The sequence below is a fragment of the Desmodus rotundus genome, chromosome 11 (assembly GCF_022682495.2).
Source record: "Desmodus rotundus isolate HL8 chromosome 11, HLdesRot8A.1, whole genome shotgun sequence".
In the NCBI taxonomy this organism is placed as follows: domain Eukaryota; kingdom Metazoa; phylum Chordata; class Mammalia; order Chiroptera; family Phyllostomidae; genus Desmodus; species Desmodus rotundus.
The window spans coordinates 94,633,400-94,659,703 of NC_071397.1; the positions used below are offsets into that span (position 1 = coordinate 94,633,400).

The 26,304-nt window shown below is 49.5% G+C and overlaps 1 protein-coding gene and 1 pseudogene across 9 annotated transcripts in view; both read left to right on the forward strand.

Moving 5' to 3' along the window:
• The window catches only part of SCAF8 (SR-related CTD associated factor 8), a 171,622-nt gene that overhangs the window by 127,867 nt on the left and 17,451 nt on the right, over positions 1–26,304 (forward strand). For 8 of the 9 annotated variants that reach the window (XR_006654243.3, XR_006654245.3, XR_008425498.2 and 5 more), the window contains one exon: positions 23,634–23,719. The gene's annotated coding sequence lies outside the window, so the exon portion shown is untranslated. Of the gene's footprint in view, positions 1–23,633; positions 23,720–25,157; positions 25,709–26,304 lie in introns of those variants that run through there. The other variant, XR_011650539.1, reaches the window with a different exon arrangement.
• Positions 233–19,416, forward strand: LOC123478888 (small ribosomal subunit protein eS1-like; annotated as a pseudogene).

Consider the following 26,304-nt stretch of genomic DNA (forward strand, 5'->3'; position numbering starts at 1 on the left):
GTTCCTTCACACGCCGGTCCACCTGGCCTGATGTCATGGTTCTCATGTGTATGAGGACTTTCGCCCCGAAGGGGACAGTCATTGTTTTGACGGGAGTGTGTACTAGTTCAGGTGTTTCTTAGCTGCACTAGCAATGTTGGGCAGAAGAGGCTGACCTGGGCAGGAAAGGAAGACCCTGTCCCGTGTGGGGACATGGCAGGAAGGAGAGGGGAGGTTTGGATGGCCCCAGGGGATGCAATTTCCTTATGGAGGCAGAGGCAGAGAATTCAGTGCTACTGCTGCTGGAGACGAGGAGGAGCCCATTCGGGGTGTGCTGCTGGGGACCGAGGCCAGCAGACCCCAGAGAGCACAGGGCTGCTGCTGGCACAGCCTGCACCTTTGTGCAGTGGTAGAAGGGGGCCCCCTTGCCTCAAGGGTACACAGCGGTGAGAGGAGCACAGCTGGGGTCCAGCCCCTGCATACCCTCATCGGTGCTCTTGTGCGGAGGGCAGCCCACCCAGCTGTGCTCAGTGGCCCAAGAACAGACCCAGGAGTTTAACTCTGCCACCCCAGCCAGGAAGGACAAGGATGGTACCGAGCAGCCAGGGGCCTGCTACTTTTGCCCTGGCAATTGAGGGATGGTAGGATGGAGGAGCTGGTGCCGGGAGGCGGAGAGGTTAGAGACATTCCTTTTCAGAACTTGGAGAACATCTCCTTCAAGCTTTTCCAGGGCTCTGTGGCTGTTCTCAGCCTCTCCAATCCCTTGCTCTCCTTCTGACTGGCTGTTCTCTCAATTCTTCCCCTAGACGGACTCTGTGCACCTTCTAAGTCCTCTCACTCCCTACCTGCCCCCTAGTCACGTGACCTTGCCTTCAGGGGGCCACAGAGCAAGCTCTCCGTGGGCGGGACTGGAAGAAGGTCATCCAGAGTCTGGCACAGGGACACCACATCTCAGGCCCCTGTGCCCAGCCTGCTCCGGGCCCTTGCGTATGTGAGGAGTAAGTGGAGATGAGGAACAGTTTGGGGTCCCTCTTGGGGTGCCCGTCTCCGTGCCTGCTCTGTGTGTGTTCTGTTAGTTTCCCAGGGCTACCTCCATCCTCACACGGCCATCTCCTCCTCCCTGTGTCTTCCCCCTTCTCTCTAAAGGAGACCTGTCGTTAGATTTAGGGCCCACCCACGATGATTCTATTTAGAAATCCTTAACTCACGTACACCTTTCCCAAATAAGGTCACATTTGCAGGTTTCAGAGTTCAGGACATGGGTCCGCAATTCAACCCATACAAAACGTGACCCCAAGCCTGAATTATGCCCTAATGTGATTTTCTGTGTTCCCCTTAAGGTCTCCCCGCCGCTTCTTCCCAGCCCTCTAGAATGTTAAATATTCTGGAGCATCACTTGAACTATGGTAGGGCACTCTTGGTGGCTGCGGGACAGAACTCTGTGTAAGGGTCCAAGCTCAGGCCCAAGAAGCTGCCTTATGAAAGACCGAAAGATCCTCCAGTCTGGGTGTCCCTCTACCCTCCATCACGTTCCCTGATTCAGATGCCCATTATTTCTTAGCTGAGTTATTCCTGAAGCTTCCTAACAGGCCCTGCCTTCGTGCCTGTCTCCTTCCATGTCCTTTCCACACCACATTCCAAAATGTAAGTCTGATTGTGCAAACACACGCGTCACACACATCTCTTAGCATCTCTCAAGAATAAAACCCAGAAACCTTACGTGAGCTGTGCAGGCCTACGGTACTCTGACTCTGCCTGCCTCTGTGCCTTCCTCTCCACCCTCCTCTCCACCCTCCACCCCCCAGGTCTCGGGCTGTGCGGGTGTTCTCTGGTCCCACAAAGACACCACACCCTGAGGGCTGCAGCAAGCTTTTAGGGGCATATAGTATTTTTATTTTGAAGGCTCCCAGCTCATATTCTATCAAATATCGTAAAATGCACCCACCTGCCATGTTAAATTTTTTTTTTTGGCGCAAAGTATTTTTAAAGGTTTTTGTATTTCAGTGTTTGAAGTTACCTGCCTGTGAGCGCCTCCATTAAGGGCGCCTGTGGTTTCGAAGTCCTCTTCCACGTGCTCGAGGGTCTTGTGGAGTCGGGGCATCGCAGCCTGCATGTTTTAACAAGTACAGGGCAGTATTTGTGACTCCTAAATCCTAACAATAAAACTGACCATGTGTCTTGTCTTACTTGAACTTTATTAAACAGTCATTTCAGCTTTGCCATTTCCTTTCATATTTTGGAGACAATATATTTTTCCAGGACTTTACGCTTTTCTCTGATGTTGCCCTCCCAACCCCCGCCTTAGCCCGGCCAGCTTCTACTCATTCTTCAGGCCTCCACTCAAATGTGCCTGCCCCCTGGGAGCCCTCCTGACCCTTCTTCTAGGCCAGCCTCTCCTGGCACATGGGCACTACGTCACTTCCCTGCAGAGCACCTCGCGGACTCTGCTCTCAGGACTGTGTGACGGGCTCCCTTCACTGTCGCTCCTCAGGCCTGACGGGCCGTCCCCTCCACAGTCACAGGTGGTCCCCACCGCTTCCCTCCCAGCACCTCCTGGGAACCACGGGGACTCAAAAAGTTGTTAGCATTGGTTAATAGGTTGTATAGGTTCAAAGTGCACATTTTAGAACATATGTGTATAGTGTATTGTGTGTTCACCAGCCAAAGTCAAGGCTCCTTGCTTCACCATGTCTGACCACCTTTTCTTATATTTACACACAGTCCAGCATTGTTCATCATTGTCTCTAGTGACTTCATCTTAGCAGCACACGATGCGAGAGTCCAAGTCAGGGAAATGGGCGGCGAGGGACTTACTCGGTCTCAGTTGCCCGGACGTGGACACCTCCTCTGTGGACAGCACACGTCCTGGTCATTGCGCTCTCTGCTTTACAGAGCTCGCTGTGTTCCCCATCGGTGGTCTCTGTGCCAGCTGGACAGTCCCGTCAGGCAGGTCATGGAAGTGGCCATCCTTTGCATAGTTACTGTGAGGCACACGCCAGACGCCGCCTGCAGATCACCCCGCCGGGGCCGCAGACCAGCGAGCATTCAGCCCTCTGCAGTGTTGTTGCTGTCGTACAGCGCTGAGACCGTGGGGACGCTGCTGTGGTCGGGCGTGCCCACTGTTTAGTGCCAGAGTGCTCCTGTCACTTGGTAGCTCAGGGTCTGTGTGCCTGAAATAAATGCCGGGGGCCTCAGAATACCACTTCACCTTTCGGGTTGTAATCTGGAGTCTAACGCCATGAAAAATACTGCTCAGTCATAGACCATTTTGAGTGTTTCTAGGAAAAAAGACAAGACTTAAAGTGGTTTGGATAAGGAACCCTGTCATTGAACTTTGGATGTTCCATGAGGAGTGTCCTGCTCTTCGTCTGGGCTGCGCTCGCTGGTCCTCCCCGTGGGAGCTGGCGTAGCAGTGCTGTCTGGATTGCATTCATTCTAGAAACATTTATTAAGTTCCCACTCGGCCAAGAACCTGCTTGCCATGTAAAAGAATGAAAAGCTGATGAGTAAGGCACAGAGATCTTGTCCTGGAGATGGTTGGGAAGACCTACATAAAACTTCTATGAGGCAGGATGAAATCGGTGCTTTAACAGAGGAGCGAGAAAGTTCGTGCAGCCCAGAGAAGAGTGATTCTTTGGAAGGCGGAGCAGAGGGATGGAGCTAGATTCACAGGAGATCTGGCCTATAAGCCGGGCTTCGACTATGGGCAGGAGGAATGGGATTCCAAAGCAAGGAAACCTCAGAGCAAAAGCTGGGGGTGGGAAAAGGCATAGCAGGGAGCAGCAAGTAGCTCAAGGCGAGAGGGTAGCGTCCCTGCACGGATGTCACAGGAGCTGCGGGTCTGAACCTGAAGGGACAGGAACCAAGGAACTTGGCACTCCACCTCTTCTGCCTTCTGTGCCTGTAGCGCAGCATTTTGCTTGATTGAAGATTTCAACAAATATCTCCATTCATTTAATAGATTACATCTAATATTGGCCAAGCACTGTCTAGTACCAGAAATACAACAATGTGTAGAACAAAGTCCCTGATTTCATAGACGAGGGGGAAGAGACAGACAACGTCGATATAATATCTTGTGTGGGTGTAGATGCTACGAAGAGAATGAAGCAGGGTCGGGAGGATAGAATAGAAGGCAGAGGGACGAGGCTGACACTTTATGTGTAGATGTCGGGGAAGACCTCGTCGAGGAGATGACATTTGTTTGAGTAGAGATCAGAAGGAAGTGAGCCATGGTTGATTCATTGAAAATTTAACGGAAAAATGAGTTGCCTTCTGTTTGACATGGTCAAGTCAGTTTCATGGTTCACGGTAACATACCACTTTTCTTTCGCATTACCCCAAGATCGCCTTAAATACGTTGCTTAGCATTCTGTCTTTGCGAGGAGGCTGTGCTGGGCTGGAAGGGGCAACGAGTGTGAGTTGCAGGCATTTCTGGGAAGGCCGTGGCTATCCGGAGTGTTCGCGAGTAGTGGGAAGAGTTCTGGCTCTGGAGTCTCTACCCCTGACTAGCTCTGTGACTGTGAGCACGTGGCTGACGCTTCTCAAGCCTGTTTTTGCGTCTCTACAATGGAGATAAGAAGGGGGGATACATGTGCAGCACTCAGCTTGGTGCCTGCGCCAAAGATGTTTGCGGTGAATGGCCTGTAATCACGGCAGTCGTAGCACAGTGAGGTTCGTGCCCAGAGGCTGGGCCGTTCTGGTCGTGTTTCTGTCCAGAAGTTACTCCTTTCCCCACTGTTGGTCTATGGCCTCTTTCCTTCAATAGACTGTGGTGGTCCTCAAAGGATAATCAATTGTTTAATGGCAACCGTGGATTTCAGTGGTAAAACATCCCTGGCAGGTAGGCCCTAGAAGCATATTTAGCCAAAACGTACCATGTGGCCAAGCATGGAGGCAAGTAGCAAGCTGCCTCTCTGTGACTCACAGCCTCAGTGCCCGACCTGCCACTGGCCTGAGTGGGAATCTCTGAGGCGGAACTGCCAACGTGCATCTCCCCTTTGACGTTCTTAAGAATTTCCACTCACATGCAAGGAACTTTGAGATGCTTAGATGAAGGTTGGCATGCGAGTTCAAGGTTCCTTATCATGATGAGGATTTTCAAAGCCCAGCTCAGGGGCACTGGACACGAGGGGACAGATGCTGCCTAGCATTACAAGGACGCCAGCCTGGAGCACCGTGAGGAGGGGGCGCGGCTGCACAGATGCGCGGGGCCCTGTGACTCTGTCTTGAGTGTGGCCCGGAGGGAATCCGAGTGACTGTTTCGTTCCGTTGTCTGAACATCTTAGGGTGACGCCCACCAGGAGGCAGTCAGGTCTTTTTGTTTGAGTCAGGCTGATCGTGGTGCCAGGACCGTGACAAGATTCCAGCTTACGGTGAGAGAAATACTGCTCCTTCTCGAACCAGCCAGCAGAATGTCCGTAGGAAACGCTGAGCAAAGGCAGTGTTCTCTCGCTGACTGCTGTTTTCCAGCAGGGTGGGTGGGAAGTGACTGTGCAGTAGGATGATCCGAGGAGCGGCTCCTCCTACCCCAAGAGTCATGGTCAGTCCTCTCCTTCCACTGAACAAGGCCTGCTCTTCGGGTAGGGACCGAGGGAGGACACAGGTTTGTATAATCCTCGTGGAATGTTGGAAAAACGTTTTAGTCACCATCAGGGAAAAAATGATTCAGACTTTACATTTCCTTCCTCTGTTTACTTCCCCTCATGCGTAGAGAATGTCTGGAAAGCAGGAAGTGGGCAGAGAGAGGCTAGAACTGGCCCTTCGTCCTCGTCTTGGAATCTTCCCAGTCGGTTGTGTAGCGCCAGCCAGGCGGTGACACTTTCCTTGCATGTTCCCTGGGCCCTCACGCACTTGCCTCCTGACAACCTTGACTTAGGAAGTCGCATCTTTAGAGAATCAACATGCTGGTGTGGTGGAGATCGCTGCCGTTTCCAATCACGAAATGCAAATAAAGACACAGTCCCATTTAATGCTGCTTTGTGTATGGAGCCAAACTGCTCAAGAAGTCACCCAAGCAAAATCAAGCCCTGGTCCTTATCCATAGCTTTATCAATGGCCCGGGGACAGCAAGTGAGCCATGCTTGTCAGTTCATGGGGACCCTGACTCTGAGATCCGTGATCCTTCAGAAGACCGATAAAAATACAAATGACCTCCATTAGTTTATAAAATGTTTCCACAAAACCAGAACAAAGTTTTTTGGGTTAAATGGCAGACAGTTGGTGACTTTGAAACAAGCCCCCTCCCTCCCCCCCTAAGGAAGAGAACAGGGTGAGTGCAGTTAGAAGGGGAAGGCATATGGGACCTCTGAAGGTGACTGAGGTCGACAGAGGACAGCACTTTGCAGAAACAGGCTCAGGGACAGAGTTCCCCAGTATCGAGGCTTTACTGTGAAGGGATGCACCCCCCTCCATCCCTCCCACAGGCCCAGCTAGTGACACACACATACAGGAACAACTCTTAAGCTGTGGGGTACTCTCTAGGAGCCAGGCAGCACACCAGGCGTTTTAGATATATCTTCTCACTTAATCCTCACAACAGACCTACAAGTATTCTCTCTCAGCTGGGTGACGGAATTTAGACCCAATGGCTAATTTAAGTGGCGGGGTTGGAGCTGAACCCCACATCTGTCTACCTACCTCCCTACCTCCCTGTCTACCAGGATCACCCAGGAAGAGATGGAGAGAAGGACAGGTAAACACATGCAAGTGTTGGGTTCCCTGCTCATAGCTAGAGGAGGCCGGGAGCCGGGTGAGGGAGAACAGGGCTTTCGTGTGCTCGGGCAAGTTCCCGCCAGGTATTTCGGCAGTCCAGTGAAGGAAGTGATGAGTGCGTAGTTGGTAAAAATGGTCAAACCCAGTGGAATCATTAGAAGCCTTTTGTCATTCTAGGGCCTCTTACTTCAGGACTGCTGATAACTTGTCACTCATCTTGTGTCTTGAAGCTGCCTTGGCCAGACAGATGTATAGCCCTGGAATTTCTCCCCAGACTTCAGATGCTGCAGTTCTTGCTCAGGGAGGTGGGAACTGGGAGCCAGAGGTCGCCATCAGGATGTGTGATCTCAGCCCTCTGGCAGGAGGGCTATTGGTGGGATGTTTCACTAAAACCAAATGAGCTGAAGCTGAGAGCAGGACACGGCAGGTGGGGTGGAATGAAGGGGCAGGACAAAACCCTAGTACCGGCCAGATCGCTTACTTGACCTTCAACCAGTAGTCACTGAGACGCCGGGGTGCAGTGATGAACTTGGGGCGGGGCACGTGTTCCCGTGCATGTGGGATGTGCAGGGTCTCTATGTACTAAGGCAGACAGAGAGCCACAAAAAATGGCTAAGTGATTTTAGTTGCAATTAGTGCACAAGGACTGCAGCAAGAGTCTGAAGGCGAGAGTTCTGGGCGGTGGGGAGAGGGAATGAAGTGTTGCCAAGGAGAGACCCTCTCCAAACAGGTGACGTTCCGGCTGAGACTAAAGTCAGTGTGATGGGCAGCCCCCAAGGAGGCTTATGCAGGAGAATGTTACGTTCTGATCACGTCTCTTCTGCGGCCACGGGGAGGAAAGAGTGACCAGGGCCCAGGGCGGCGGCTGGGAGACCCGGTCACGGGAGCCCCACGAAGATGAGAGAAGTAGAAGTGAGAGAAGAGGGTGCATGTTTTTGGGTGGCGCCTCTGCAGGGCTTTCTGCGGGGCTGGGTGTGAGGGCATGGGGAGGGAGGAGTCACGGATTTCTGAGTGCATACCTGTGGTACCATTTTGCTGTCCAACAAAGAGGCCCTGCGGTCGTAGTGTGGGGTGTGGACGGGCAGGGGGATGAGAGAGCGGGAACACTGTGGGTCCACCGGTCAGGGGTGATGTAGGTGGAAAGCAGAGATGGGAATTCTTGGAAGGGTTAATCCAATGACGTGCGTTAGATAAAGCCATCAGCACAGTGCTGGGAGCATGGTGGGGACTCAGTACGTGGGAGCTGTTATTTCATTAGGAACTGGCCAGATCCCTCGTGGGAGCCAGGACAGGATAGACAGAGAGGGACAGGAGTGAGGCATGCGGGGCAAGGCTGGGGGTCCCTATGGGCTCACCGAGGGTCACCCAGGGGAACGTGGGAAGCGCTGTAAGGAGGGAGTGAATTTCCTGAAAATGTGTAGGTGTCAGTCGGCCCTGGGAGGTTTCTGTGTCCTCCAGGCTCAAGGCAGGGGCTGGAAGCTTCTAGATCTCTGCCTCTTGTCTTCGACAGCTCCAGCAGCATTTGACTTGGGGCCTCGCCCAGCTCCCCATGCCCTCAGGGCACGTGACTCTTGGCATTAGCCAGACTGCAAACAGTTCCCTCCTTCCCATGGAGGAGAGGGTCCCCTTCAGGCCCCCAGAGGGCTTTTGGGGCTGTCCTCTCCTCTCCTACCCTGACTGCTCCAAACTGACCAGTCAGCCAGCCCGCCCAGACGCAGCGTCGTGAGAACACAACATTGGGACACAATAGGCAGATGAGAACTGGGGACCAGTTTTGTTTTTTCCTGTGATTCCCATTCTTTCTGTACCAAAATATACCCTCTGTTTTTAAATTGGCCTTTTAAAACTTTTAAAGTGAAAGAGGACCTTGATCTGAAGCCGTAAGTAACCCTCATACTCGATTTCCATGGACTTTACACAGATGTCTATCCTGAGTAGGCTCGATAGAGTCGACATCCTCGGGGAGAAAACTAGTAATAGTAATCGGCAGTGCCCGTCTCCTTACCAGAAAGTGGGAATCACTACATTCACCTGGTTCACAGGACCTGCGCTGTGACGACTGGACGTTAATGTCTTTAAGAAGCAGAACTAGAGGTTTTCTGGCAGGTGCTTTTGAACTTCAGGGCATGCGCACGCACCGTTGTCCCTTCTATGACAGGCAGGCCCCCCACAAGCTTCCATGGCAGTCCAGATGCAAAGACAGAAACAAAAGCCAGCATCGCAGGCTTTAACTCATGTGTTTCTGATTTTCAAAGCTTCTGTTTATCACCTTCCCTTTTAAGTTTTCCATCTGGGCATATCAAGATTAACAAAGATGTCACAGTGAGGCCATTGGGAACGGCGATGTGTGGCTTCTGTTTTCACCTGTAGGCCCTTCCCATGCCTTCCTAGGTCCCTGGAGGGAGGTGGGAACTTACACACTGTCTCTGTCACAGCTCTTCTTTCTCAGGAAGGGCAGTCCAGCCTGTCCCTGGGTCCACTCTTCACTCTACCCTGCTTCCCTGACACGCTTTGACATCTGTCACCTTTAAAGGCTGGGGAACTGGGCAGAAGGGTCGGTGGCCTGTCAGGGGAGTTGATCCCCTACAAGTGGCAACATCTGGAATCTTCCAGAAGGTTCTGCACATCCTCCATGCACATTCATTCCCCGAGGAAAGACTTGCATGTCAGAGGCACTTTGAATGGTCAACAGGGCAAGCCTGAAAGAGGTTTCACAGAACCATGCCTGGAGTAAGGGGCGTTTTCCTAATGTTCGTATACAGCAGCACGTCTTACCTTTTCCCATCCACGGACCCTTCACGTCAAAGGAGGAAAAGTAAATCCCCACCGGGAGGCCAAGGACATAGCACTAGTTAGTCACAAGCACAGAAACGTCTTGTTTAATCACCGTACTCCTGTTTGAGCATAAAAATGTGTGCAAACTGCACTTTATTCCAACATATAGGTTTGTTTTAATGCACAAGTCATGGTTTATATATCAAACCACTTAACTCAGTGACTACACCTCCTCCCAGTCTTTACATACAGTTGAGGCCCTAGGAGGATGCTCAGTGTTTGCCTTAAGGGTCTGCGTGCCCCCATGTCCCCAGTTTGCACTTGGCCCTGAGCCGTGGCCCTGAGCAAAGTGCTGGCTGCTTGCAAAGTTGTTTCTGCACAGTCCAGCCGTGTCCCCCAGGCTCTACCTCCTCCGCCCTGTCAGTCCTTTTCCATGTTACCGTAACCCGAGCTCTCCGACATGGTGCTTCCGTATCAGGTGTTTTCCCAGCACCCAGTGTTCAGTCTCTTAGAAACTGAGATCATTATCTTTCTGCCTCTTTTTCCTTCTCTTTCCAAAACTATTCAAGTCTTACAGACTTTCCTGCTAGTCTTCCAGCTTTCTGAGCTGTTGGAATATGTGGGCAGAGGTGGACATGTAGAACAAAAAAATGAACAAAAACAAAGAGGAGCCTCGGCGCCGATGAAGAAGTTCTCAGCACTGGGGGCTGCGCGTCCAAGAGGCTGGGGCAGAGGGAACGGGAAGTGTCCCGAACGCACCTCCAGCCTCGAGTCAGGATGGCTGCCTCCGTGTGCCTGCGTGTTTGGGTGGCAGTGGAAATCAGGCAGGCGATTTAACCGCCTTAACGAAGTTCACAGTGGTTATTGCTTTCATTTAGCTGATGATGTCTCAGAGAAGGGTGAAAAACCTAGAAACATTTTTTTCTTAGCTAATGGGGAAAGTGTGCGGTAACAAGGGACCCAAGAAGCATCCTGGTGATTTGTTTCAAAAGTGGTGTCTTGCCCCTCATCTGAGTTCTTATAACTATAGATAATAGGAGCACTTGGTGCTTACCAGCACTTCCTGTGGATTGGGCCCTGCTGCCTCCCCTGCCTGATTCTCTCCACACTCTCTCAGGTCAATTCTCTCATCCCATTTTGCAGATGTCTTAGGGGGACTGGAAAAATTCCCCAAGGGCACACTTAAATGGCAGAGTACATATGCAAACCCTGTCTCTCTGACTCCTTCCTCAGACCTCTTCTTCTTGACTGCGGTGTGACACGCCCACAGCCACAGCCAAGGCCATGCCCACAGCCACGCCCACAGCCACAGCCGCCACCCACCACCGCTCTCTCTGGAGAAAGCTCGCCTCCCTTCCAGAGGAGCAGTGTCGAAAACTAACAACTCAAACCACAACTCTGGAACCACATTTGTCCTGGGTGTTAGCGTATTTCCAGCTGTTTTATTTTGCATGTAGGGATTGCATTTAGTGAGGCACTCTTTCTTTTTCTGCTAGATGTCGTCTTGTCTTTTAGGAGTTAGAATTATTTCCAATAGGAAAATATATTGACACCCATAATTTAGCCAGTATGTCTTCTGGATTCTTTTTTTTTTTTCCTTTTCTTTTTTTTTAGCTCCAGAAGGTGGAGCTGCTACAACCAATTTACACCAATGCAGTTTTCAACATTTTTATAAAGGCGTCCTCAAGAGGGCACTCCTGGCAAGTGTTAGATTTATTCAGTTTTCTCAGGCCTGAAGCTTGGTTTTAAACCGTGTTTTCGGAGAACGGATTGCAGGCCTGTGTGAGCAGAGAGGAAACAGAACAGGAGTTCAGGAACATGGGTTCTTAGGGTGGAGACCATGAAGATTCAGGGATTTAGACTCTGTAAAAATTACTGTAAAGAGAACTTAAAGAAAAACTTGTCTAATATATGTAGTGTGTAGAATCATCGCACTAGAAGCCTTTTCACAGACAGGGAGAACTGTCTTTCGCTATTGATAAGGACTTTGGGGGGGGGAAGTTGGGGGGCAGGACTTTGGCCTCCTCAGTAACTGATTACAGAGTTTTATGTGCTGATACAGTGTCCTGAAGCAGGGCTGTTAGGTTTTTTAAAATTTCTTTGTCAAGTCATATTACCTCTTCTTAAAAAATGCAAAGAGGCACAGTGAAAAAGGCAGAAGGACTAGTTTAAAAAATATGTAATTAGTCCAGAAAAAGGTAAGAGAGGAGTAGAGGAATTAAAAAAAAAATAAACAACAGAACACCCAGATGGGACAAATAGAAAACAAATCAGAGTAGCGGACTTACATCTAACCACATCAGTAGTTAACATTGAATTTGAACAGACTAAATACTTCAATTTAAAGGCGGAGATTGTTAGACTGAAGAAAGATAAAACCTCAAGTGGTAGGCTGCCTTTGAATATAAGTACAGGTAGGCCAAAGGTAACAAAATAGAGTAAATGTGTTGTGTGAACAGTGTGCTTTAGAAAGCTGGAGTGGCCATATTAATACGAGATAAAGTAGACTTAAGGATGATGGATGTTCCCGGAGATAAAAGAGGCAATTCTCCAGGAACACATTCGTAACAATCTGTATGTGCTTAGTAATAGAGCTTAAAAGACATGAAGCCAATATTGACAGAATTTAAGGGAGCAACAGGCAAATCTACAGTCATAGTTGGAGATTATAACGTCCATCTGTTGGTAGTTGATAAAACTAGAGAAAAAGGCATTTTGATTCATCTAGATTGGCCATCCACCGGGGGCTGAGCTGGTGTCAGCCAATGAGTGCTCTGCTCACGACAGGTTTCTGTTCAATCTTGGCTAATGAAGAAGCAGCTGCCTCAGCAACCTTTATTGCCTGAAGGACTCTTGAGAGTGATTGCAATTGCTGGGAGAGAACCCGAGGTCTTCACCTTGGCGAGGGAGCTACAGAGGATTTCTTCTTCACGCGCACACTTGAGATCGACCCTGCAGTCTAGACAGGATGAGTTTCTAGTGAACAGAGTAAATTAATTCTGCCCAAATAAGGCAAGGCCTCTTGCTCCAAGGAGCATTTGGCTCCTTCAAGGGCCCTGTGCTCAAAGTTTGATTCTGTTGATGAGCCCTTGAGTTTGAGATTAGAGTTTTACCTATACAAGTAAGTGACCCTCAGAGTCAAAGGCCCTTCATTATCCTGCAGCCGCCTCCTTCAAGGCCAGCCTGTGTTGTGCTAAGAGCTGCTTAATAGGATTATTGCAGCACAAGGGGCAGCCTTCCTCACCCTGCCACTTACCAATTCTCAGCCTCACCATCTCCTGAGAAGGGAATTTTTCAGGTTCCTCTGGTTTTTCTAGCCTGCAGAAACAATGGGTTTGAAAATTGTGGATACTTTATTTACCACGGTAATAAAGAGTAATTATTTTGGTTAAAGCATCTTAATGCTTCCTTATCAGTTAAGATATGTGTGGTTGTGGAGACTGGACCCTGGACCCTCTGGATTGGTCTGAAATTTATTTTTTAGAGAGAGGGTAAGGGGAGAAGAGGGAGAGAAACATCAATGTGTGGTTGCCTCTCGTGTGCCCCCTAGTGGGGACCTGGCCCGCAAGGCAGGCTTAGGTCCTGATTGAGTTTTGAACAGATAACCCTTTGGTTTGCAGGCCGGCGCTCAATCCACTGAACCACACCAGCCAGGGCCGAAAGCAATTCTTATTTCTAACTGAAGAACCCGAAAGAAGGACTTTTCACTAAGCTAACTCCTAGTTCAATTTAAGCCTTATTCCTTATTTTCTAAACTTTAAGAGGAGCTAGAAAACAGATCTACTACTATCCGACTCTATGTAATATGTGGCATAGGGCGTGCGAGCTACTGTTGAACCAAGAAACCAAGTTAAAGACATGTGCACGTTTAGTGTTTGGGAGCAAATATCCAAGATGAAATTATGTATTATATTTTCCTGGGCAAGGGAAAGAAGTTCTAAAATGTATTGAATAAATAGGGAGCTGGTTTCCAATGAGTTTTTTTCATCTACAGACCAGTGACACATAAAATCCCACCCGGCGCAGGAGAAGGTCAGAAAAACAGCAGGGACTAGTCCACGGAAAAGAGATAAGAGATAGGACCGCCACTCAGGCTCGTTGGTGACTCAGTCTGCCCGCAGACACTTGGGTCCCAGTCAGTTCTTTTATTTTTAGAATCAAGACTGTGATAATTACAGTATTTGTTTCTTTTGTACAGTACATTTTGCATCTATTGTTCTTTCCATCTGGTTTCCTCTGATAGGGTAGTAACTCTACTTGATACTGAAGAAAGCCACCGTGTGTCCCTGAAATCCTCGCTGGTCCCAGGGGCAGGTCCCAAATGGAATATGCCGTTTTTCTATTTTGTTGGAACATGAAAGAAGGACTTTTCACTCCAGGCTCCTGAGAGGCCCGACCATTTCCCCCTGAATTTGATTACTACTTAGATAATCAGTGTGTATGTGTGTGTGGGGGGGGGGAGAGAGTTATGGTATCATTTCAGAAATAATCCTATAAATGCTCTAAATTAGTTACTTCTCTTCTAAAGATTAAGTTATATCCTTCAAAGGAGAAAAAGACATTTGGAGCCCACTTACTTATATACAAGGATGAGGGAAAGTAGGTTTACAGTTGTGATACAAATAAACAACATAATAATAAATAAGAATATAAGAATAAACTTTCACATACTCACAACCGTAAACCTACTTTTGCCCATCCCTGTATACTAGGTGTAAGAAAGGAGAAAAGGGGAAAACGTTTTTTCTACTTTCGCCTTCAAATCGTTTAACAAGTCGGTAATCATGGCATTTTCATGGAAAAAGGGGCATAGGACTTGAGTCGAGGCGGTCACTAGTTATTAATTTTGTCACCGTGGCGTCCGAGTGTCTTCTGAGACTGTCCCTACATCTGTAGACAGGTGAGTGGGGTCCTTCCCTGCGGCCATGTGAGGGGGACACACTCGTACAGCTGAGAGGCTAACACTGGCGAAGCCGCCGCAGGCAGCAGCATCCTGTCAGACAAAATCCTATCCCCCAGTCTCAGCTACCCTCTGGAAATCTTTCCTCCCCGGCGGGCCTCCTCCCCGCCTGGTTTTCTGTCCCCTAGTTTCAGGCTGTTATTCCCACTGTAGCATCTTCCTACTTTCATTTTATCTTTTCACTTGACTGGCCAGCTCTTCTGTTTTCCATTATTTGCCACGTACCCAAGCTTTAAATAGGAAACATTTTGTCTTTAGTTCTATCTGTAAACATCCCACAATACCTGTTTTAAGGGAGGAGTCCTCCAGCTTCCTTCGGCAGTGTTCTAATCTTAACGTGCTGCAGCCTCGTGTTTGACCCTGAGAACCAAGGATTCCAGCTCTTGTTTGGGAACGGGGTCTGCTGGAGAAACTGGAAGGCGTTTCTTTCTCCGACCCCCTTTCCTGGGGATGCTGGTACCTCTGCCTTCACTCCCCTCTGAGCAGCTTAGCCTGCCTCCTGCTTCCAGCAACAAGCTAACACTCTCTGGATTCCAAAGCTCCTTTTTTTTTTTTTTTTTTTTTAAGCTCCCAGTGAAAGTCCCTTTTAAAGGAATTTTAGGAGTGGACTTGTTGTAAGACATTAAGCTGCAGAGTAGTATTATCCTACATTGCTCTTATACCCCTGTGTGTGAGGGTGGGTGGCCTGGTTCTTCTTCTGAGGATATGTCTCATTGATGTAATTCGAAAACAATTTTAAACCCACAGATTAAGAACATGTGTTTCTGCATGTCACATGTTAGGAGAGGTTTCAACTCATTCTGAAATCTATATTGAAGAACGTCTTAAGGCAAAATCGCAACTTCCCAGCTATAGTAACAGACTACGGGGAGTCTGAGCACAGAGTCCGGCCAGAGGCCCATCCAGCCCAGAAAGCCTCCTCCGACAAAGGCCTGGGGGTTTTGTTGTTGTGCGGTGAAGGTGGACGGAGGGGGGTGTGTGTGTTAAGGTGGAGAGATAGGATTTCCCTCCCTCGTCTCAGAATGTCAGGAATGTTCCTCAGAGGTAGATCTGTCAGCAGGGCCTTTGCTAACTCCTTCGTGAATCCCTTTATATTTTATCAGCTACCTCTTGGGACACAAGTTTCATATTTTTATTATCTACAGTAGTACAGAACTTCCTCTTTTTGTCCTAAAATTACCTCTTTCAAGCTTCAAGGAGTGCCCTCTGTCTGCCTGTAGGATTTGGATGCGATGATTCCATCGGCATTTGCTCCATTCCATTCCACTTGAGCCCGGGGCTTTGATGGTATCTGTTCAGCCTTTGTTAAGACTGAGAAAGCTAATTTGGGTTCAGAAAATGGAAAGTTTTCAAAGGAGCCTTCCTCCATGAGCCAGATAGTTTTTGAGCCAAGGTGCGGTGGTGTCACTGTGGAAATGCAGGAACACGCCGTGGTGACCGCTGACAAAGGGTTAAGCGTCACGGACAGCATTAGTAAACGTAGAAAACAGACCCGATCCAAAGCACATAACTTATACTCCAAAATAAGCCAGGCTCGCCCCTCGTAATGGATCACTGCAGACATGCCAAATCCTACAACCAAGCAATTGTATACATATGGCAAAACTTAGCATACCATTCAGCGTTTGCTGCAATGTGATTTTAATTACGTACAGATTGGGTACTGGAAGAAAGCGCTGGAATTAAATAGAATAAAGTTAAACACAAGCCCTTTTATAAACGGCCCTGGCTGAGGTTGGGATGTTTGCAGATGACCCCCGAGGCTCTGAGAGGAGTGTGTGGTTTGGGGGAACCCGGGGGTGGGACATGACTCATCTTCAGCTGGGGGCCCCGTTGTTTATTTGGAAGGGGGAGTTTACAGAAATGGAGATTGTGCTCCATTTGAAGTTGAAACGCTTGCTGATGCTCCCACCTGGCTCCTTCCATCCTGCCTGGCCCTGGGCAGGGCTGTACCCCCCCCCCCCCACAAGCCCAATCACTGGCTGGGCAAGCACTGCATTCCACTTGGGAGGCTCTGGGGTCGGTCGATATGGCAGACTGGCAGTTTTGAAGCTGTTTTTTTCCTAACCGACTTTATGAGGTTGTGCTCCTCTTTTTTTCTGAAGTTAATTTTACATAATGACTTCAAAAGCAGTGCTGTAGACTTCATTCCAGCGAAGAAACAGGGAGCGAATTTTGCTTCCCAGGGACTGTGGCTGCGCAGGCTCTGGGACGTGCTTTTCTTGAACGTCCACAGCACAGCTTAGGTTTTCTTCTTAACTCACCCGGACGGCTGTACTTAGTGACTGTCTTCTGGGTAAGCCACTCTGAATTCCGGCTTTCTCCTCTGTGCAGTGAAGCTACCCTCCCCAGAGCCGACCTCACTGAGGTTGGCCTGAAGGCGTCAGGATGGAGGCCTGGCCAAATAGCAGGCTCCACACGCCGGGCGGGCTGCTGTGGCCTCCCAGAGGACAGAGGATGGAGTTACTGTAATAAGGAGCTGCAGTGACACCCAGGTGTCTGGAGCCTGTCCTGCGATTACTTCAGATCCTTTCAAGGATCGGGCAAGCCATTGTTGTGCCTTGGACGAGAGAGGGGAGTGCTGGGAGCTGAGCCAAAGGAGCAGGCTGCCGGCTGCGTCAGGCATGAACGGTTTTCCCCCACTGCCCGTGGAAGAGGGGGCAGAGCGACTAGGGACCCCCAGGGTCTTGGGGTGTTGGGGTGAGCTGCAGGATCCCAGGTGGTGGGGAAGAACCCATGCTCCCACTTCTGCTGCCTTTGGCTGGGGGAAGAGCAGCGACTTCCCTCTGCCCTCCAGCCCCTCGGCTGGCCTGGGTGGTGGCCACAGAGGTGGTAAATGCGTGTCCACATCACCCCGTCTCTTTGTGTATACGAACATTCCTGTACAGACGCTGATCTGCAGAGACACACAGGCTGGACTTTGGCTCAGTGATTTTTCTTGGGAAAGTCACCCATTTTAGCCTAGAGAGAGTTATGGGCTAATTAATTAACTAAGTGACTTTGCTCTTGGGGCCTGGTTTTCCCTTGCTGACCTTTACAACTCTGCATTTGCTTTCTAATCCAGTTGCGTGCCACAACTCCGTAACATCCAGGGCTGCCCTTGCTGTAGCAGAAGACAAGGGCATTTAAACAAATGATTGCAATGCAATGTAAGAATTTGATACAGCAAAGTATAAAGTGAGACTAGGCAGCCCTAAAAAGGGGCATATAATTGTACCTGGGAGTATCAGGGAAGGCCTCATGGAAGTAGGGGTAGCGGGCAAAGTTTTGAAAGATGGATAGGGACTCACTGGGCAGAGCTACAGGGAAGACATTCCAAACACTGGAGATGAAGATACGCAGGTATCAAGAACCTGGCACATTTTAGGGTAGCAAGAAGTTCAACATGGCCAGAATACAGGAAGAATGGGTGAGTGGGCATTCATGGGACGTGATGCACCAGACTGGGGCCAAACCGCAGTCCCCACCTCAGTTATACTTATTTATTGACATGCCCATGTCTCCTGCCAAAGTGTGTGCACACTGAGGTCTGGGAATGGGTTATACTTTCTTCACTCTTCCTGAATCCACCCCGTTTTTAAGAGAGCCAGATGGATGTTCATTGAGCAGAGGCAGGAGTGGATGCTGGTTGGTAGAAAACATCATTTTAGCCCAGACTGATGATGTGATTGGACTGTAAACTGGTCATATGCCATTGTGATTTGTTTGGACTTCATCTGTCTGGGAATATAGAGCCAGTAAAGGTTCTGAAAAACAGGAGTGATCTAAACTTGTCTGTGTTTGAGGAAGTAATTCTGGCTATAATGTGATAGATTGACTGGCTTGGCAGAGACTGGACGTTGGAAGGCCAGTTGGAAAACTGATGTAATGGTCCAGAGGAGGTGTTAGAAGGCCTGAGAGGATAGAGACCTGAAAGACAGTTATAAGGTAGAATAAGAATCCTGCCCAATTTTTGGTAACCAATGAAATGGTAGGGGGTGAGGGGTGGAGATCAAAGATCACTATTGATGCAAGTGAAACTAAGTCTGACTTTCAAGTAGGTTTATACTCAAAAATTAAGAGGGAAAGAGATCCTAAGACTTTGGCACCGAACATAATTAACTTACTGATGCTGGTTTAGAATCTTAGCAAATACAAGAATTAACTAACCGCCCTTTTGGCTCTCCGAGCAGCACCGTGGCGGTGGGCAAGAACAAGCGCCTGGCGAAAGGTGGCCCAAAGGGAGCAAAGAAGAAAGTGGTTGATCCGTGTTCTAAGAAAGATTGGTATGATGTGAAAGCACCAGCTATGTTCAACATGAGAAATACTGGAAAAACACTAGTCACGAGAACTCTGGGAACCAAAACCACATCGGATGGTCTGAAGGGCCGAGTATTTGAAGTGAGCCTGGCTGATCTGCAGAATGATGAAGTTGCAGTTAGAAAATCCAAGCTGATCACTGAGGATGTTCAGGGCAAACACTGCCTGACTCCTTTCCAGGCATGGATTTTACCCGTGACAAAACGTGCTCCATGGTCAACAAATGGCAGACCGTGATTGAAGCTCATGTTGATGTCAAGACAACTGATGGGTATTTGCTTCATTTATTCTGTGTTGTTTTACTAAAAAATGCAACAATCAGATTCGGAAGAGCTCTTGTGCTCAGCATCAACAGGTCCGCCAAATCCGAAAGAAGATGATGGAAATCATGACCTGAGAGGTGCAGACAAACGACTTCAAAGAAGTGGTCAGTAAACTGATCCCAGACAGCATTGGGAAAGTCATAGGAAAGGCTTGCCAATCTCTGTATCCGCTTCATGGTGTCTTTGTTAGAAAAGTCAAAATGCTGAAGAAGCCCAAGATTGAACAGGGAAAACTCATGGAGCTTCATGGTGAAGGTAGCAGTTTTGGAAAAGCTACTGGGGATGAGACAGGTGCTAAAGTTGAACGAGCTGATGGATATGAGCCCCCAGTCCAAGAATCTGTTTAAATTCAGACATTTAATGGTGGTAAATAAAAAGGCCTATTTGTGATAAAAAACAAAAAAAGAATTAACTAACCAATAAGACTTACACGGACATAGGATAAAAGGATTTGATTTCCGAGTATATAGAATATATAATATACATACTGCTTTTATAATATACAGAAGATGCAAATACACAAGTAAAGAGTGTGCTCTGATGTTATAACATCACAGGTTGTACCCTGTACAGTTCCAGGATCAGCACCCCAGTGTCTCCCTCTTATCCACTCAGCTCAGTGATGTAGTAAGGGACTGTTGCTTTTAACAACAAGGGAAGGTGGTTCGGAGGGGATTTGATAGACTTGCAAAGCTGAGTCACACGGCAGGAGCCCTTCTGTGGCCAGGGCAGCAGCATTAGGTGTGTGTTGGGCGGGGTGTGTCGTTTCACATGGAAAGTAAGAGTTTTCCTCCTTTCAAAGGACTTGAGAGATCATGCTCTTATACTCCCTTCTGAGAGTGATGGGAGAGCCCAGCTTTTTGATGGTGTTATGTTTTAAGGCTTCCGAGCGTGCGAAGCGTCCCCTGCTGTGGTGCTCGGTGTTTCTGCGTCTTGTTCCAAGTGAGTAACGCGGAATGACCGGTGGATTTAGCCATTAGAGGGGATGGACTCGTAGAAGCAGGTGAAGAAATACGGCCCCTTATATTTCACAACGATCCTACGTTGCTTTGAAATTTATGTGAATTTCACCCACATGCTTCAGGAGAAATAGCTTCAAAATGTGGCAGCCCAGAATGTAGGCTTGGCTTGCTCCCAGCTGCGGCCCGATGATGCTGGGGTTTCAGAATCCATCACAGCACTTGTCAGTGGCCCGAGACTCTGCTCGGAGGGCGAGTGGGCTCTGCAGGATGTGACAGACAGAGAAGAGCATCTTCCTGTGTGCCAAACCGCCGGGGCCTAATGGAAAGGAGAGGAGCCTCGCTGATTTCTGGGCGGTGCAGACGACTGCACTGTAGACCATCTGCAGCTGCTTGGGCCCTTGGGACCCAGTTGCTACCCTGTGGTCTGGAGTCGGGCCTGGGCACAGAGCGGGTCACGCACCAAGGTGGGCGCTGCTCCACACTTGTTCAGCGAGTGGCAGCATGTCTGGCTGCCTCCTCCAGGGCCGTGCATTTATTTTAAAGAATGTCAGGAAGGAAATATATCGCTTACCATCTTCCTCCCTCTTTGGGTGTGTTTGTTGTGGTTGGAAATCACTCTGGCCCACGTGGCTGTGGCTTTCCCTTCCCTCTTTGTGCTCCTCTGTGGAACAGCCCTCTGTGCAAATAAACAGAAAGGGGCGAGCGTTTTCTGCAGCTACAGAGAAAGGGGCGAAGCTAGACTCTGGAGAGCTGGGCTCGTGTAGCCACGACTGTGTCCCGTGCGGTCTGTTTTCCCCTCCCGAGGAGCGGGGCCAGGACACAGAGTAGAGGCCTCTGCCAGCGCCCGCCAGAGCGCAGCCCCGGGGAGTCTGTGGCAAACGGAGCTGCGGGTCCTGGTGTGTTTGGTGGAATTCACCTGGGGTTCATCTTGACTGTTCCTGTTCGGGGAGGGAATTCTGAGCTGCTTGGAACTCAATTAAAAGCTAAAAGCAGAAATAAAGCTGAAGAATGTGTGCGTTCTGGATGATCATACATTTTAAAATTTAGTTCCAAAGCCAGTAAAACCTCCGTCTGTTGGTACAATAGGCTGACTTGCCATGGAAACCATTCGAGTGTGTGCTGAGACAGGAGGAGCCAGAGACTGACTACCTGCGACCACTCAGTGACGGACACAGCACACCCTGGCCCGCAGCCCCGCCAAGAGCACAAGTGAAGGGAACGTGGGCTTTGATTTCCATTCTTTTTGTCCTAGGAATGAAAATCTTAGGAGATCAGGGGTAGATTTGGGTTCCGTCTTCTTGAGGTTTCATCCCCTCTTCTCCAGCCCATCTTCACTGTGCAAACCCAGGACTGTTCTCCAGCCCGTCTTCCCTGTGCAAACCCAGGACTGTTCTCCAGCCCGTCTTCACTGTGCAAACCCAGGAATGTTCTCCAGCCCGTCTTCCCTGTGCAAACCCAGGACTGTTCTCCAGCCCGTCTTCACTGTGCAAACCCAGGAATGTTCTCCAGCCCGTCTTCACTGTGCAAACCCAGGACTGTTCTCCAGCCCGTCTTCACTGTGCAAACCCAGGACTGTTCTCCAGCCCGTCTTCACTGTGCAAACCCAGGACTGTTCTCCAGCCCGTCTTCACTGTGCAAACCCAGGACTGTTCTCCAGCCCGTCTTCACTGTGCAAACCCAGGACTGTTCTCCAGCCCGTCTTCACTGTGCAAACCCAGGACTGTTCTCCAGCCCGTCTTCACTGTGCAAACCCAGGACTGTTCTCCAGCCCGTCTTCACTGTGCAAACCCAGGACTGTTCTCCAGCCCGTCTTCACTGTGCAAACCCAGGACTGTTCTCCAGCCCGTCTTCACTGTGCAAACCCAGGACTGTTCTCCAGCCCATCTTCGCTGTGCAAACCCAGGACAGGTGCCATCGTACCTCTTGTGACTTCATGGGTGCCCACTGTCTTTCCCAGGGGGCGGGAGAAGGGACCCCCGCTGATTCCTCCTCTGGCCCCTGAGAGTTCATACCCGTCCTTCTGAAGCTCTTCTTAGGTATGAGCATGAGATATAGGCGTCTCATCCTAGAGACCTCTTGCTGGGGGAAACTGACATTGTTTCACTCTGGAGCGGGGTGCTAATGGATTGGCAGGTGCTCGCTCCTCTTTGCTCTCATCATTTCGTATCGACTTCTAATAGAGCACTTGTCACTTTGTTGTACTGTTTTGTGCTGTGATCTACAAAAGAAAATATATTTTACTTTGCAAGCCAGTACATGCAGACTTACATGACTGAAACAGGTATATTGACATATATTGTGAGTTTCCTTGCCCTTACTGCATGCAGCTGATGTTTTCCATTCTGCTCTGTTCTGTTCTACTTTATTGGTTCATTCATTTATTTGTAATAGTGATCAAGACCCACTAACTTGATTTCGTGACCTTCTAAGGAGTCGCAAGCTTCCTGCTGAACCACACATCACAAGCTAATGTGCCTGATGCCCCCTCCCCCACCTCTCACCAGACTGTAGCCTCACTGTGAGTGGAAGCAAAGCGTGTCCGTTCCTCCTTCACACACTCGGCACGCACCTTGTTGCCCGCGTGTAGCACATGCCTAGATAAGTGTTAGCTGCGCTGAAGCACTCGGCCAAGCCTCCATGCCCACGCTCTCCTGTGAGCAGCAGTGGGGGACGCACGAGGTCATGTGTTCAAAGCAGAGAACACAGGGCCTAGCACGGACAGATGCTCGGTGACATGCGTTTCTTCGGGTTTCCCAGATCTGGCTCTCCCTTTAATGGACCATCTGCCTGCACTGCAGTTTTCCTAAGTGTAATGAGAGGTTTGAACTTCATTAGCCCAAGGCCTCAGCCTGGCCAGTACTGTAAGACTTTCCACGGTGCTGCGGGGCCAGGGACACATTGCCCTTCAGGGACAGGCTGAAACGGGGAGGTCGTGGGGGGAGAATCCTTTTTGTCACACCCTGGTGGGACTTATGTCTCCATGATGAGTTGAGACTTGAGCTGATTATTAGAATTTCTTTGCAAAAATGAAAATTACTTCCACATTTAAAAAGATTTTAGGATAAGTTTACATGATATTAAAGTCAACATGATATTTAGAGTGCTTGGGGAATCAAAAGTCTTCCTAAGGGCTATTATTTCAGAAAGAGCCCTGGCTGGTAAACTTCTGATTCCACCAGTAACTGGCCACTGGGCTGCGGTGCTCTCTCCCGAGGGCATCTCTTTATCTATGAAGAGAAGAATCCCACCCATCTCCGAAATCCTGTGATTGCAAGCAGGACCTCCAGAGCCCTTGTCTTACATTCCCTGGAACACATTAGCCAAAGAAGTCACTTATCTCAGCTGCAGAGTCTGAATCAAACACCTAAACCCTTTTCTCTCCATAACCTCTCCTTGTAACTGCTCCTCAGACGCTTGCCCCGACCTGAGAGCCAAAGCGAACCGTCGGTTACCTGCGTAATTGAAGCCTCAAAAATGAAGCTTTTGCATGAATCAGCGCAGTAGTTTGTTCTGATTTGTATTTCATCCTGTCCATGAAATGTGAGCTTTTCATTTAATGGGGTGTGAGTTGGTAATTCCTATGTGAGTAGTGTGACGAGCCCACTTGTCTTTTTCTCCTAGGACAGAACGACGCCAAAGATCCTGGAGCTTCTACGTCTATCAGAAGCAGAAGCCTTTCCTCTCCAGCTATCTGGATTCAATTTAAGGTCAGTAGTGCCTTCTATCTGGTACCTGCGGGGCTCCACAAGTTCTTAAAGAGCAGGCTCTCCTGAAGTTAGCAGGGTAGTTAGGAACGTCTCACCCTGGAACTGCCTTGGCATGAAATTTGAGATTTTTTTAGATGTCGAGGAGAAGGCCCACGCTTGGTGTGGGGAGGTTATCAGTGCAGTTGCCTGCCACCAGCTCCACAGTATGGAAGCTTTTCATTTGCTCCTTCAGGGCACAGCCCCCTGCAGAGATTCTGATGGAAAAGAAAATCAGATGATCCTCGGTTCAGCTTCAAAGGCTAAGCTCCCACCAACACATATTAAAAAGGACTCCTTACCTTTGTTGTTTTCAAAATGAGCATGTATTCAGCTACCAGGCAAGGCAGGGGCTGTCACATCCTGGTGTGCGTATAGAGAAAAAGAAATGAATGTGATAAACGGTCTTTTTCTGACCCATCTTTTTCTCTGTTGTTCATCTCTCGCCCACTGCATTAACCTCCTGATCCGTCTTACGCCCTGCCCTGCCGGCTTAAGGCTCTCCACCTTCCATGGAAAAGAAGAGGCAGAGGCATGTCAAAAAAAAAGGGGGGGAAAAAAATTAAGCCCTGGCCAGGTTGCTCAGTTGGTTGGTTGGACCCCTGTCCTGTACATCAAAAGACTGCGGGTTTGATCCCCAGTCAGGGCACGTGCATAGGTGCCTAGGTTGCGGGTTCCATCCCTGTTCAGGTGTCTGAGTGTTGTTACCTGTAGTGCTCATCTTACCAAGGACCAAGTTCAAGGAAACCATGCGCTCTTCCCTTGAGGATCAGAGATATGCAAACTGCAGCAATGGTTTGTAAGGAATGGATATTTTCGGGAAATTGTAAGGACATTTGCTGAAGGAAGTTGAATGTAAAAATAATACTTCATGAAATCCTATGGGTTTCTGCAGTAATTCTTGATTAAACAGAATCTCCAGGCCAGGGAGGCCCCACTGCGGTTTTGATCCCAGCTGCTTCCAAACTCGCTGGCCTTTTAGAGGCTTCCAAGGTTCTGGCTACATTGTAGGCTTCCCTGAGGCCTGTCCTAGTCCGTTTGGGCTGCTATAACAAAAATACCATAAACTGAGTGGCTTATAAATAGGATATTTCTCACAGTTCTAGAGGCTGAGAAGTCCAAGGTCATGGCTCCAGCAGATTCGGTGTCTGGGAGGCCTCTTCTGCATAGGTGGCCCCTTCTTGCTGCATCCTCAGTTGGTGGCAGGGGGAAGGGAGCTCTATGGAGCCCCTTTCACAAGGGCACTGGTCCACTCATGGGGGCTTCACCCTCAGGACCCCGTCACCCCCCAAAAGCCCCACCTCCTAATACCATCCCCTTGGGGGTTAGAATTTCAACATGTGAGTCTGGGGGAGGCATGACCTTTCAGACTACGGCAGCTCCCATTCCTGTACCTCTACAGTATCCATGCCTTGTGAAGACACGGAGAGGGAGCCCACAGCGTCTCCGGAGTGTGGAGGCGGTCCTGGGGCAGGCGCCTCTGAGCGGGAGAGCCCTCTAACTCAGGTGGTGGTGGAGTCCATATTCCTTGACAGTATTCTCAGCAGAAATCCTTTGATTCCCCTGGACTCAGCCGTGTCCACCCAAAGGTGTGGTCCTCTTGTGGGGAGGAGCGAGAAATGCACAGAGCTGTTGCCCATCTTGTGTTGTGGCTGCTGCGTGCCCTGCCCCAGGAGTCTTCAGCCATCCGCTGTCTGTGCCCAGTCCCCACCGGAGCACGAGCCTCCCTGGGGCTACGGTCTTGACCCCAGCACCAGCACGCAGAGTCCCTAGAAATGCTCCATGCCCCGGCCTTGTGCCCTGCGGGCTCTGCACGTGCTCACCGGCAGCAGCCCTCTCAGGGCCAGCTTCTTTGTCTGGGCTCAGCGGGGCTTTGGGTGTAGAGGAACGGCCTGTCCTGAAACCTGGACCATTTATAGGTGTACTGTGTAGACCTGTCTCCTGGAGAAGAGAGGTGGTGGGGTGCATATTCCACATCTGGAACTTTGATGAGGATGCTCAGGATGAAGGATTGTTACAACCGTCCTTAACCCTGCTCCTTCCTGTAGCCAAACGGCCTCCTCAGGTGTTGTCCACACCCCCTGTGCCAGGTCCCTTTCTTCTTCATCTGTCCTCTGCGCCCGGCCTCTGCTCCTGCCACTCTGTGAAGTGCTATCTCACAGGTCATCAATGACCTCCTTTATTTATGTCCTTACTTTTTTGATATTAAATCTGTTTAATATCTTTAACAATGCTGCTATGTGTAAGTCCTTAGTTCTTCAGTTTATTGCAAGCATATCTTTTAGAAGAAAGTCAGCCCTAATGTTGCAGCTCTAATACACGTGTTTGTTTATGGGCACTGCGCTGGAAAGCAGAGCGAAGAACATCTGCTTTAAATAAGCGGAGTTGTGTTTTGCTCAGGAGTCCTGTTGCACACACCCCACGTGGGTAGTTTTACAGCAGGTACCAATTTGCCCGACTTCACATGGCAAACGCTGAGTTGTGAGTTTCCTGTTGTCCAGCCAGTTGCTCCTCATCGCCCTGGAGAGTCCGGTGGCAGGTAATGCTGA